Below are 14651 nucleotides of genomic sequence, written 5' to 3'. Positions count from 1 at the left end.
CAAAAAAAAGTGCAGAGCTGAAAGATCAAAACCTCATGAGTCAGGATTTAAATTTGATCTCTGATCTTTAAAAACTCAAAGATTTTCATGAAGAGTCACGCATGATCATGTCACATTTTTGTAATTTTTGCAAGTTCCAGTAGTCTTTTGAGGTACCTACTGATCTTCATTATCTTAAAGACAGGATGCTGAACAAGGTGCTACAGGTAATGCTAAGTACTGCACTCCCTGTTAATTAAAGTGAGCATCAATGCTGTATAGTCAGAGCATGAGCAGCTAGTTACCTCCCCTCCCACATGCTTACAGAGCCAGGATAAAATATAATTCTGTCTTCCCACAGCTTTCATCTCATCTTCTTCACTCTTTAGTATCCACTCATTGATATGTCTGTGGTCTCCCCGCTCTATCTCACTTTCTTACTTCTTTTTCTCTCTCCTGCCCAAATTACCCCCATGAATCCCAGCATGTCTCCTAAAGGTTAGACTCTGCTCCTTGGTTTCTTCTTGCTCACACAAGCTGTGGAGCTTTCCTGCTCTGCAGACAGGCTGCTTTTTGTCTCCCAAGGCAGACTGGAGCAACTAAAAAAGATGGAGATCCTTTCCCAAACACCATTAAATCCCAGAACCAAAATACCACGCTGTGGCTGTTACAGCAGATAAAACTTCCCATCCACTTTCATACGTGAAGGTCCTGAATGCCCTAAAGCTTTCTATGTTTTGCAGTTGTACAGCTGCCACAGTAAAACACACCACCTCTCCCTGCAAGCCTTACTTCTCTGTCTTTAGTAACACTATGGTGACAATTCACTGTCAGAAGTTAATGCTTACACTGACAGTTACTGGCCATACAATATAACTACACCTTGAGGCAGTACGGTTCACTCTATGCCTCAGACATACTATTATCACACCTGCTCACAAGCAAGCACAGCTTTACCAAGTTACATGTTTAAAGTCTCCTCCTCTGACTTTTGGATTTATTTTAATGAAGTACACCCAGATTTTGAAAAAAAACCATGACATCCTCCAAAACCAGTGCAGAGCAGAGACCCAACAAACCCATGTCCATTTTCAGCCTTACTTATACCACATTCAGTAACACATTCGCTCAGCCAATATCTGCAGGGGCCACCTTTACTGCCACATTAAGTTCCTGATCCAGTTCAATATCCAGTCACCCAGATGCTCATGACAGCAAAGGATCAGGGTAGCTGAAAGGGAAATTGAGGCAATGCCTGTTTCTCAAGCCCTGTATTGTTCCAGGAATTTGATTCATTCCGTATTAACTGCATGTGGCTTTATAAAGCCACAGATCCACCATGAAAGCACTGAGAAGGTCATCAAACACCACTCTGGTACACTATTGTTTTTACTTTTCCATCATAAGGTACTGAGAACATTCACATGCAATCTGTAAACATTTCTACTGTCACCTTGCAGCGTGGCAGCCCTTTCAGCCACAGCTCAACAGCCACTTTATGAACTCCATTCAGTGGCTGCCAGACTGAAAATGTTCAGAGAAAAATAATTTTATTTACAGCATACACATGGGACTTCAAATAACCAGTAATAAATGCTTAACAGGACAAGGCAGGCCCATAATTATCTCCCTCTGTCACTAATGACTACAGAGGGTTGGCTCAGGAATTGTAATTTACACCATGGCTTCTTTGTCATCCCAAGCTGGCACTGTCCCTGCCACTGCTCCTGGGCATTTGCTCCTCCTGTCCTCTCCCTCCGGTGACAAGATTGTGCGTCATACTGAGAACACAACCTACATTTGCTGCTTCATCTTTAAATCTACCTTTCACCACTTCACTGAACCACAAAGCCATTTGAAGATCACTTCTGGGTCAGGGCAACCCAAAGGCCGGGTTGTGGAAGTGCAGGTAAGAGAATGGCCTCAACAACCAACTCCACTAAAAATGCCAAAAATGGAGAAGAGTCTTCAGATTGTGTTCACCCAGAGCAATCTGACAGGCAATCTGACAAACTGAAGAATAAAAAGCTGGAAAAATTCTTGTCACTGAAGTTATTAAAGTGTTTGATCTTGAACGTACAAGAAAAATTTAGTCTTACTGTAAAAATATCTTGCACAAAGCAGAATCATTCCATCAGCTGAATGTAATATCTGTAGCCCCACTCCTGTCTCCATTAATATGACACTTGGAGCAGTGTCTGAAAACTCTTTGCTGACTGAATACATGCTGTAACAGCCACTGCAAGAGAGGTGAACAAGGTAGCATTTTCATAGAGATCACAGAAGAAATGCAACCAGAAGTCTTGATTAAACGTAACAAATGTTTCTGACTCATGACTTTTTCAACAAAACTTGTGCACTTACAAAGTTGGTGAAAATTTCAAACTTAACAGATTTAGATGTGTGAATAGCAGAAGTATTGGAAATTATCGGTGTTGCATGCTCAACCTCCCTTTCATTAAAGAAAAAGCAGTGGCAGATTTTAAAACAAGGGCAGCAGACCAAAAATGTAATCTCACAGCTACAGCAGTGAGCACCCAAATCAGCAGTCTCCTCTAGATTGTTCTGTTAGCATAACCCAAGCAAGCTGACATTTACCAGGCAGATGGTGAATCAGTAGGCACAGGTAAGGTGTGTGAGTGAAAGTTGCTTGAACACTCTTCGCTGCTAGATCTTCCTGATTTGACTCCACACTTTTGGCATTGTGTGTTTCTGCCTTGAAGCTTTTTAAAAGGAAAAGAGACTTTGACAGCAATTAACTGCAATTAGTTTCTTGTATCACAGATTACATGAATAAATACAAGAGCATCCAGCAAGCAGTTGGTACATACACATAATTTAATTAATCTATACTGCCTTTTCTGATTCAATATGGAATCAAGGGACCTAACTGAATTGCAACCTTTCCCTTTTAGACCGTGAATTGGGCACTAAAAATAGGGGTGAACCCTCCTGCACAGCTTAAAACCCCCCAAACTACATATTTTAATTCTACTGATAATGTATATATTGAAAAAAACCCCAAACATTTTTTCCTAACCTTATCTAATAGCTGGGATAGATCTTACGTGAATACAAGAGTTCTGCCTAAGGGCAGAGACCAGAACAAGCATTTGTTAATGCACCCTAAGGCATTAACAACAAAAAGCAAACAAATGCCTTTCCACTGTCTTATCCCCTTCCCATTCAGAAATGCCTCCAAAATACTATCAGACTTCACTTACACCTAACAAAATGTCAAAATAAATCCTAGAAAGGTTACAAAGTCATTAGGTAACTATTATGATTACTAAAAACATAATCTATAAGTATGTTCTTTTTATAAATGCTCTGTGCTCCTATTAAAGGCACTTAGGGTATTAAAAGACTAATTCACATGATTGAAGTCTGTGATCCTTAGCATGCAGAACAGAATTGTGAAAATTACTCATGACCATCTTTATGTGTAGTAATAAACCAAACAAACCAAATCCCACCAAATTTATCTGCAAACTGAATTTTAGAGAAACAAGAGATTTTTAAGGATGTCCAAGGCAATATATTCAATATATTTAGAAAGACTTCAGAGAATTCAGCCCATTTTGTAGTTCTTAACATGTTTGAAGCCAAGATCATATTTATGCAGTCCAATTACATATAAACTGACCGCCCTTTACTACTTACCATCTGTTCTCTGACATTACTTTTGGAACATAACAAGTGCCTAATTTTCAACCTATGCTGATTTCTTGCAATTCCTACTAACTGTGGAAGCTTTCCTTTCACAAAAATGAAACCATATGAAATTGTTCAAATACATGCCTTTTTTTCTCTGCCTGTCTGCTGAAAAGTACCGTGGCTCACCTCACCATGTGTAGCTGCCGGTTACTTAATAAACCCCATCACAACAGTGTATCTGAACAGCATCATCTGTAGGCAGACTCCTTTAACACAACATAAAATATGGGCACCAAATGATCTTTTATGATGCCACTTGGGAGCTAATGCTCCTGCTGAATGTACTGCACACTCCAGGAACAAGCTCTCTGCAACTGGTACAGGCCTAGCAAGTCAATAATCAGCACAGCCGCTCATGACGAGCTTTAATTTCTGCCCCAGTCAAATTCTTTTACCTTTGACTGGAACAGTAGTGGGTAAAGTGAGGAATCTGTGACTCCACTCCAGGGATCTGAAGCTGACCTCAGCCCAACTGACAGCAGTGACCTGAAGTCACCCACTTCTCACATATCTGCCCTTTTAACTTGGGTGCTAAACTGTGGCCTCACTCCACTTTGATGGCAGTTTTTATTTCATGAAGGATGACATGATTACACCTGTACTACAACAAGAGAGGGGGTCCTGCTCAGCCCATGGTGAAAGCTTCTGGGTGTGAACCAGCACCCATCTAAAAGCCCAGTAATGCAGGCTGAACCCAGGTAACACGAGTACAGTGATGGGTACAATAAACTAGCATCTTTTCTGCTAATGAGGCCCTGTGCCCGAGCTGGTACACCCTCCCTCTTAGTACGGGTTGTTAGCTCGGGCTCAGCACCACACCAGAGCAGCTGTGTAAGGAGGTAGGTTGTACCTGGCACAGCGAGGAACAGTTCTCTGGTACCATCCAGCTATCCAGATATGCCAAATAAATAAATAATTTATCCTGCTGTGCTGGTCAACGAGCAGAACATTTTGAGCCACTTCCTTTCACAGCACACATTGCCCTGTGAAGGTGTTGCAGCAGAAGAGCTAAGACAGCCCAGAGTGACAGAAAGGAGAGAGAACTCCACAAGCAGTCAGAGACCTCCTCCTTCCGCACTGACAGGGATAAAAGAGGACTGTGTCACTACAATTAAAGGAGTATTTGAAGTAGAAAATGATACCAAGTTAGCAAGGTTAAGATCTATCTAAGAAGGTGCATGTGTTACCTTTTTCCACTGGTTAGAGCTGTCAGAGCTTGACCTGCCTGAGTCATTCCGATGGATCATATCATATTTGTTCATATGCATGTCTATGTTTTACGGTCCTTTACTGCCCCATCATTCATTCTGGCAGAATATGGACCACCCAAATATTTGACAACCTTTTGACATGTTGTAAAAATCTTTGTCCACTTGCCAAGCAACTTTTGAACATCCCAGGTCTGAGGCATCAGCAGGAGGAACTGCTGCAATCCCAAACCTGGGGCAGCCTGCAGCTGCAGGGAGAGTGTCTACACATTTGTATTAAATAAAGGTAACCCCCCCAAAAATACAGAGAAAGGAACCATCACCTCCATACAGGTGTTTCCCTAATTGTATAATTTAAGTTAGATACCAGGTATGATTTAATGGAAGCATATGCAAGAAGGTGATAAAGACAGACAACCACATAAACATGTTTATTATTACCTGAAATCTTTCTATTCCAAAGTAATTTGTCAGAATAGGGTACTGTTAAGACTGTACTGAAGGTTCTTAGAGATTACACTGATTAAAGATGACATTCTAAAGTCATATGAATGTAAATTTATATTCTGAAACTCAATCTTCTGGGAAGTCCCAGATATTCAGGGGACTTTCCCATGACTAAAGTAAATGTTTCCTTTTCCACCCTAAAATGAGGGAGAGCAACTGTCAATACCTGAAGTTCTTTGTATGGTCTAAAATGTTAAATTAGATAGCTGAATTTCATCATCCATTTGTTTTGTTCATGTAAAAATAATAAAAGAAGTAGTCTGAGGTTTAAATACTGTAGGTCACCTCAGCAAAATACTTCACACTGAAAAGGGTCAGATCCTAGAATCCCAAAGTGACACAGATCACACTTGTTTTCACATCATTCTTCTGTTTCAGAGAACTATCAAATCAGTTAAAGAATTCAGGGCAAGCATGGAGTTTTAGTTTGTTTATCAGCTCCACAGTTAAACTTGACAAGAGAATTTTTGGTAGAATTTTGTCTGTCTGTGTTGAGATTTTGTCTGTTGGTGAGAAGAGACAGTGCCATTGCTGTTTCTAACCCAGTTCTGAATGTCAGAAGCATCAATGCTAAAGTACTAATTCATAAAAAATGTCACTTCACATATTTACCCTGCAAGCTTTATAGGCATAAACTATTTAAACACACACTACTCAATTCTGTTTGATGCTTGGAACATATGTGGTACCTCTAGAGTTAAACCCATAGCATAAGACCATGAAGTTATGTAACTTGGTAAATATTGGAAAGTCTTGTTTAAAAAAGCAGAACACTTTAACAAGTTCAGAAAGAAAACACAATAAAATAAGTGTTTCAGACCAATGCTTTCACTGCTTTATTAATAGAGTATCTTTAGAAATAGTCACCTGAAAGTAAGATAGACAGAATTATTTATACAAAGCTGGAAATTACCAGATATCAAGTCAAATGTCTGGAAAAAATTCAAAATAACCTGTATCTGTACAAGCAATACATGTTTTGTTATGATTTAATAGCTTTGTTTCTTTTTGAACAGGCAGGATAGACTACTTTTTGCTTCAGTGCTCTCAAGGAAGTAAAGACCTTTGAATTCTTTCTGCAGCTGGAGTGCTAGAGTAGAGTATGCCCAGGTATGCACAAGAAAAACAGCACCTCCTTACAAACCTTGCCCTTGTCCAATTTCTGAATGCATCCTATTCACAAAATTGATTGCAACATTAAAACCAAAAGATTTGGGTCTTAAACCACGGCTCAGACTTGGAAATACTTTTAAACCCTAAAATTGCTCTGGCTTTACTAGTTATATCGAAAACATCGTTGCTTGGTCAATTAGCACCGGTCTTGAAGCAACAGCAGACATTATCTTGCTCAATGCACCACAATTAAATCTATGACCCACGTGCTCCCTAAAAACCTGAAACAAAAGTGATCGAATTTTGTAGTAAAATAATTTTGACTAATTTTATGAACTGAGTGGATTTTGGTTTATTTTTCACGTATTTTTTTATTTGCCTGGATGGTGCAGGAGAGCCAATTAAAGGAGAAAAATCTCTCATATGCCTGGTAGGCAGACCTACTCTGAAAAAGCATCAGCTCCAAACACAGAATAACTTGTTTCTCAAATACTTAACTGGAGTTAAAGACCTGTTTTACCTGTGGGCAGCACATCTGTCTCCACAGAACAGGGATGTGATTTGCTGGTAATGCTGAAGGTTAGCAATGACCCTGAGTAACAGGAGCCACTGATGCACCAGAAAGGGCCAGAGAAAGAAACAGAACCCATGTTTTACATCATTGTGTTGCACACAAAAGAAAATCTCCATTTTGCTTTCTTGCAACTACAGTCTTGCAAGCATTTCTGCTGGCAGCACTGCCAATTTAGGCTCTGCTTCCCTCTAAACTCTTTCCTATTTACACCTTTACAGCTGTCTGTGAGGCTGCCTAGTAAATGGGACTGGGCAACCAATGTGCACTACAGACAAGGAAACACAACAAATTTCTAGCCTGGACCAGCTCTCCAATCCAACTCACAGACAGCTGTACTGGTGCTACTGGCAAAGGAGCAGGAACGGGGAAGGTGGGCAGAGTCTACCCTGCTGCAGCCAGGCCTGACAATGAAAGCAAAGTAGATCAAATCATGGGTATCCGTGTCACAAGGCTGCGGGAAGCCAACAGAGATGCTGAAGAAAACACCTATATTATGTAATTTGATTATTGTTGTTGTATCAATGACTCCACTTTAGAGTGGGAGGCTGGAATTAAGATGATTATTTTTTATGTAGTCAACATTAGCTTTCTGAGGATTGGGCAGAGAGATGCATTTTTCAGATAGCCATGATGCTGACAAAGCAGCTGTTTGCAGCAAGTAACACATTTCTTCCTCCACCCAGCCCAGAATAATGTGCACTGGTTAAACACACCACATTAACCTTACGCTACAACCTTCCTGCTTGTAGTTTCAGCCACCACTATTATTTTAAAATCCAGAACACAGGCCAAGGTATTTATCAGTTTGTAGTAACACTGAAACTAGAGTGAGCTCACTGCCTAGGGACCTTGGGCAGACTGACAGGATTTACACCAAAGCGTTGGACTTGGACCCCTTCTGGAGCTTCTTATTTAAATTGGGCTTGGTTTAAGATATATATTACATAATTCTCCCCAGTTGACTGGGCTCCTCATAATGAAAAGTACAGGTACACTGATCCAACCTCTTCACAAGACTGAAACCTGCCTCTGATAAGGAGCAGATAGTGCAACCACACAGACGTTACCAGGCTTTTAAAAAAGGAAATTTTCCTTTCACTTGGGTGTTCTTTTGTTCTTTTTTCTTCAACTAAAACACTTACTGTGTTCTAGGCTTACTAGCTGCAAAGACAAACTGATGTGGCCCTGATCACCATGGACAGAGCCCAACTCTTTCTTCTTTCATTCCAAATCATGAAGGTGCTGCAGTTCCCCAAGATGGGTCTCCTGACTTGGCTCTCTGCTGCCGAAGGGAGAAAGTTGTGTCCCCATCTTTCCTTTTTCCACAGTCCCTCTGTGAATTTGCACTAGTGTTGGTGCTAACAGCAACTCAATCACCAACCAATTCAGTTCACTCATGCAGAAGAAAACTAACCTAACAAAAAAGCAGTTCTCTCCTGGGTTAGTGATTTGAACCGGCTCACTAGATCTTACATACAACCAACACTACAGCCAACATGAGGGATGGTCGAATACCACACAACTAGGAGCAGAAGAGAAGGAAGGACCAAGATGTCTCTCTCTGGAGACCTATGTACGGTTTTATCAGCTCAGATGAAACCACAGCAACAGACTACCTTCGTTGATATTATGCCGTGGCAAAGTACACAGTGCCCCTTTTCACGTCTTCCATCCCTTTGCATCCCCCAGAATTTTCCTATCAGCACAAGAGAAAAATTTGGCTGAGTTTCACAAAGCGGGCAGGGGTACTCCATCTACAGTAATGCCCTAGGCTTTTTTTCCAAGAGAAATATCTCTAAAATCTACAAAGGCATAAATTTACAAATCCTGCTCATATTGCATGTCACTTAGAGAAATGGACAGGGCCCAGTGGAGTTTGAGGCCAGGCCAGCTACACAGAGCCAGACAAAGTGTCATTAGAAAAAAGGCAAGAAAATAATGCTTCCCATCCATTATTCCATGAGGCATAAAAGACAAGCCTGATGAGAAGAGATTTTACACTCAAGCCCTAGGAAAGATGCAAAGGAAAGCAAAATGGAATTGATATTAGAATAGCAGTAGAGACTGAGAGATTTAGGGTAGCATCTACCAGAATAGTGCATGAAATATTGGAGTCAAAATGTCATAGGAGGTTGTAGAGTTTCTGCAAAGAGCTGCAGAGAACAGCAGCTGGAGAAGAATAAAAAAATTGTGAAGAATAAAAAAAAGGAAGTTCACATAGCAGTTGCTAAAAAAAAACCCACAGGTTTGGTGTTTAAGCCAAGTAAATAAGTAGCACAATGAACAGTATGAATACATGATATTAAAGTTTGGGAGAAGCTGTTGCTCATGGATAGCACATGTAAAATCCTAAACTTAGCTGAATGATCCAGCTCTGCAGCAAGAACCACCACAGCAGGATCTGCTGCCATCCAGCTTAGTTATTTACACAGCAATAATTCAAAAATTTTGATGTAGGCCGCATTTTCTTATTTAGCAGCACAGCCGTTTGAGCTGCCCTGATCTCCCTGCTGATTCCAGCCCCATCCCTTTCCCTGCTTATGCTGGTACAGCTACTGTACACCTATGCAGCATGACAGGAGGGAATGATCCAAGTGAAAAAGAACCAGGCTCTGTATCCCTCACCCGGCTGGATCATTTCCCCTTGCAGTAGTCCAAGCATTTGTGCCAGTCCAATGGAAAAGACACGGATGATGCCTTTGGCCAATATTACTGCCAAAAAATCCTACGTGGAACTATGGTTTCAGTTCATCAGGTAGTAGATAAGCATCAAAAATTCCTGGATTTCTCAGGCTACCTGCTCTTTTCTAAGTTTAGAAATCTATCTGAAAAAGTTTCTGTCAAAAGAGGGAGTTACAACCCAGCTTTAGTCCTTCCAAATGCAGGGGAAAAAAGGTTTCCCAATAATCTCATTGACCAAACAGGCCAACAGAACAACACTTAAAGATGATTTTTACATATCATTTGAACTCTCCCCTCCAAAAAGTGTGAAAACATCAAGGGTAGACATTTTTGTTTCAGCTTCCTGCATGAATGTAGCTTCAAAGTAGTTCATTATAAATAAAGCTTCCTGCAACTGTGTCTAAAGTAGCTAGTGTAGTCTCTGTCAGAGAACAACTGAAAAGTAACAAAATCTAGAACAGCAATTGGCAGCACTTTCCCATCTTTGGAACTATTTTTCCATCTTTCACTTAACGGCCTTAATTTACGACAAATATAAAATCTCACAATATTCTCAGGAGAAAAATAGGAATGCTTATTATCTTAAGACAATCTCTGCGAGTACCCAACAAGCATCTGTGTTGCTTTAAACCTGTATGTATGTATATGTTTATATGTTACATAAACCATATATATGCATCCAAACAGGAACATGCTTCCTCCAAATTCTTTACCCTCTCACCTTTAAGTGGCTCTTACACCACCCAGTTTTCTATTCTTTCCACTTCACACATAATACTCTAAATCCAGCAGGAAAAAAAAAGAGAAAATCCTTGGCTGTTTTTAAGTGCTTGTTTTACCAACTAGAGCCTGGCACATCTTCACCTCCTGCACAGCTGATATGGTTGTTTTAGAAACGTGGAAAAATGGAAAGTGCTGTATTTGTTCTCACTCACCTTTTTAACTGCAGCACAATCAAGTGATTTAAAAGTTCTAAAGAACAAAATAGGTATCAATGTCTTAATGCTGGGAGATGTACATAGATCATTAATGGCAGGCTGCTCAGGTTTCATAATCACCATGAAATATGACCTCACAGACTGAAGATGAATCAACACAATTTTTGATTCAGAGGAAAAAAAATAAAATCACAGCCTAGTCATGAAACCTTAACTGTATGTAGGCAGGGTACCTGGGGGCTCAAATCAAATTCAGTAGGGTTGTTTCTGTAGATGAGGATTGCTGTCACGTCCTGTGAAACTAACTTTAGTTAGATTAGTGGCAGAAAGCTAGCACAGCCTTCTCACAGCACAAAAGCCTTGAGAAGTGTGGCATGAGTAACTGATCTCCACTTGCTTCCAGAGATCCGAAAATAGAGGTGAAGTGTGAATACCCCATTTGTTTCAAAAGAGTGCCAACAGAAATTCCTAGTGAGGGCCTTGTCTGCTATCAAAATCTGCACCTACAGAGCTGTAGCTGCACTTAGGCATGAAGAGCTGTTTGCTTCTTACTGCAGCAGAACAGTTACTTTGCAGAATAAGATCTACAGAATATTTTATATTTGACATCAGTACCAGCAATAGCTACACTGGTGCAGGTTTCCAAGAAACAGACAGTTCGATGACTTGACAGTCTAAATGAGATGTTTCTAAATTTTCTATATCAGCAAACTCCTCTCCCCTTTCAGACCTTTGGGTTTGGGGTTTTTTTTGTTGTTGTTTTTGCTAGTTTCTTTCTTTCTTTTTTAATGACCAGAAGTATGGGAGGAAAAAAAAAATCAGATGCAGACCATTTATTACAGATCCAGACACCATGCTGAGAGTGCTAATCTGAATACTGGTGCTATATCAATTAAATGAAAGCATTAAAAATCATTACATTCTTCTTTCCTACATGCAGCTATTTCATTTTAGGTCACCTGTAAGTGATACTTAGCACATACACAACCAAGTCTCTGTTCTCTTTTCTCTCTGACCTGTGAGGTTACAAAGCTGGTGAGGAAATGCAGAGATCTGTGTCAGAAAATAGGGATCTGAGTCTTCCTCTCAATTATGAAATAAAATAAAATAAAATGTTGTGTTTCTAAAAATACAAAAACCCAAGGATTTTCTGTCCCATTTTTGTATTTAAAATGTAGTGCATCCATCAAACCAAGAATGAATGAAATACATCAATGCTTATACTCTCTTTAATCATTATAAACAGCTATATTACTTACTAAAGTCATTAGATGTCTATTAATCAATTACAACTTTAGAAACCCTCTTCTCATGTTGGTATTATTCAGAGTGATGTAGAGCACTTTTGGCCTTCACTTCAAAAGAAGCAGTGAAAGAAAACAGAATTTCACATACAAAGAAAATGGACCTATCTACACATGTGAATCACAAATATTAATTTTGAATAAAATCCTATTTCAGTGACTTTGTATTTTACTGTATAAATCCACATTTGTTGATCCAGGGAAAGGATGCAAGTAGAGTCTCAAAATTCCTGTATTCTGAAACAGTGCTTAGTGGTCACAATGTGACTAAAGAGAGATATGTGATATTCCTAAATAAGTCTCTGATCCTTTATTTAAGAACTAGGGAACTCATTTCTAACCCCAGGAAAAAAAAAAAAAAAGACAGGTGTTATTCCAGAAGCAGATTATGTGCAGGCATTTCAATATTTAAGAGGGAGAAACAAAAATTTAAAAAATGTTTCAAGAAGAAAAGTCATATTACCAATAAAAATTCGTTATCCTTGTATACGTTTAAGAGGTGTAATAACTTTTGCTTAAAAAGTTTTTTAAGACTGCCATGTCGTCTTTACTTACTACAGTACACAAAAATGCAGATATCCAGGATTTGAAAGTAGAAATAAAGTCAAAACACTGTCTTCTACTCTAGGCAAGAAAATGGGAAAAAAAAGCCCCACAGTTGCAGCAAGGCAAGCCTGGTGTAAGGTGGAAAAAGGCAGCTGAGCTGACATTTGCTACTAAAGCTGGGATAGAGGTCAAATCCTGCTCGCTGTGCAGCACCCGAGTCTGTGGAAAACTGGCAAAAGCAAATCCCAAACCGAGATTTACCAGCCGCGGCCAGGCTCAAGTTCACTTTGGGTTAAAAATACTGACAGGGGAGAAGCGGGGTGGCCGGAGGGAACCGTATCCCTGATACGTGACCTGCGCGCCGGGCTCGGGCTGTGCCCGTGGGTCCTGCCCGGAACGCGGTGTTGGGTGACCGAGCCCCGCTGCCCGGCGCGGCCTCCCGGAGACGGAGTAACAGCGAACCACCAGACCAAGCGCTGCCCCAGCTTCCGAGCACAGATTTTATTAAAGGCTTCTCGTCACAGCGCCGGGGAGCGCCCCGCGCCCTCGTGTCCATCGCGGCGGGAGTCTGTTTGTTTATCCGTGCGGCGCGCTCGGGGCGCGGGGCGAGCGGAGCTCCGGCGGGCGCGGGGGGCCCGCGGCGGCCCCGCGGGAGGGTCCCCGGAGCCCGGCGGGGCCGGGGGGCGGCCGCGGGGGAGCGGGAGCCGGAGCGCAGCCGGCGGGGCGGGGAGGGGGCGCGGGCGGGAGCGCGGCCGCCCCCCGCCGCCGCTCCCCCTCGTCGTCGTCCTCCGCCGCCTCCTCCGGGGGCCGGGGGGCGCGGCGCCCCTTCCCCGCCGCGCTGAGCGCCGCCGCTGGCTGCCGGCAGAGCCGCCGCCCGGCCGTGGCGGCCACCGCCGGGCCGGCTCCCATCCGCCATTATCCTTTGTTCGCGGCGCGGCGGCGGCGGGGATGTTGCAGGGCTCGGCTCCATCTTTAAGGCGGGCGCCCCTCCCGCGGGCGGTGCGCGGCCGGGCCCCCGCGTCCTGCCGCCCGGCGGCTCCCCTGGTCCCCGTCGGGCTCCATTTCCTTCCCTCCCCCCCGCCCCTGTTTGCTGGGCGCCGTCCTCCTCTTACCGGTTACCAGGCTGCTCCGTCACTGCTTTCGTTCGCGCCTGGGATCTCGCCGCAGTTTTATTCTCTCCCCCACGTAACACACCGCGTCAAACTACACCTCCGCCGCGTCACTCACACACACAGGCGCTCCCAGCCCGGCGACAGGCAGGCAGCGGCCGACTGAGGAGCGCCAGCCAGGGAGCAAGCGCCGAGCGCGCCCGGCCCCGCACGGAAACCGCCGAGCGCTCACGGAAAGCACCGAGCGCCCGGCAGGCGGCGGGAACGGCCGAGCGCGACGCCGGCCCCCGCGGAAACAGCCGAGCGGCCGCGGAAACGAACGAAGCGCCCCGGAGGGGGAGGCGGAAAGAGCCGAGCGGGCGGCGGGAAGGCGCGAGCGGCGCTTCCGCCCCGGGGCGGCCCCGCGCGGGAAGCGCTGAGCGGGGCTCTGCGGGGGCGCGTCTCGAGCGCGCGCCCGGCTCCCCTCGGACCTCCGGGGACGCGGCCCCGCCGCCCCTGTTCACCCCGGAATCACAGGATCGGTTAGGCTGGAAGAGATCTCTGAGATCATCGAGTCCAACCCACGGCCGAACACGACCCTGTCAACCAGATCGTGGCACTGAGTGCCACATCCGGTCTTCCTTCAAACACTTCAGGGCTGGTGACTCCACCACCCTCCTGGATAGTCTGTTCCAATGTCTAATCACCCTTTCTGTGAAGAAATTCTTCCTAATGTCCAACCTAAACCTCCCCTGGTGCAGCTTAAGACTGTGTCCTCTTGTCCTGTCACTTGTTACCTGGGAGAAGAGGCCACCCCCCACCTGGCTACAACATTTCAGGTAGTTGTAGGGGGTGATAAGGCCCCCCCCCGAGCCTCGTCTTCTCCAGGCTAAACAACTCCAGCTCCCTCAGCCGTTCCTCAGAGGACTTGTGCTCCAGACCCTTCACCAGTTCCACTGCCCTTCTCTGGACCTGCTCCAGCACCTCAATATCCT

General features: G+C 43.6%; 1 protein-coding gene across 2 annotated transcripts in view; it reads right to left on the bottom strand.

The window, feature by feature from the left end:
* Positions 1–14028, bottom strand: part of CREB1 (cAMP responsive element binding protein 1) — a 38086-nt gene extending 24058 nt beyond the window's left edge. The window contains exon 1 of one of the 2 annotated variants that reach the window (XM_051786897.1): positions 13681–14028. The gene's annotated coding sequence lies outside the window, so the exon portion shown is untranslated. The remainder of the gene's footprint in view (positions 1–13680) is intronic. The other variant, XM_051786896.1, reaches the window with a different exon arrangement.
* Between the last annotated feature and the right edge of the window lie 623 nt (positions 14029–14651).

The sequence above is a fragment of the Manacus candei genome, unplaced genomic scaffold, assembly GCF_025592945.1.
Source record: "Manacus candei isolate 608988 ecotype Guabito, Panama unplaced genomic scaffold, ASM2559294v1 h1tg000023l, whole genome shotgun sequence".
NCBI classification, from domain to species: Eukaryota; Metazoa; Chordata; class Aves; order Passeriformes; family Pipridae; genus Manacus; species Manacus candei.
This window is presented reverse-complemented; position numbering and strand designations above follow the sequence as displayed.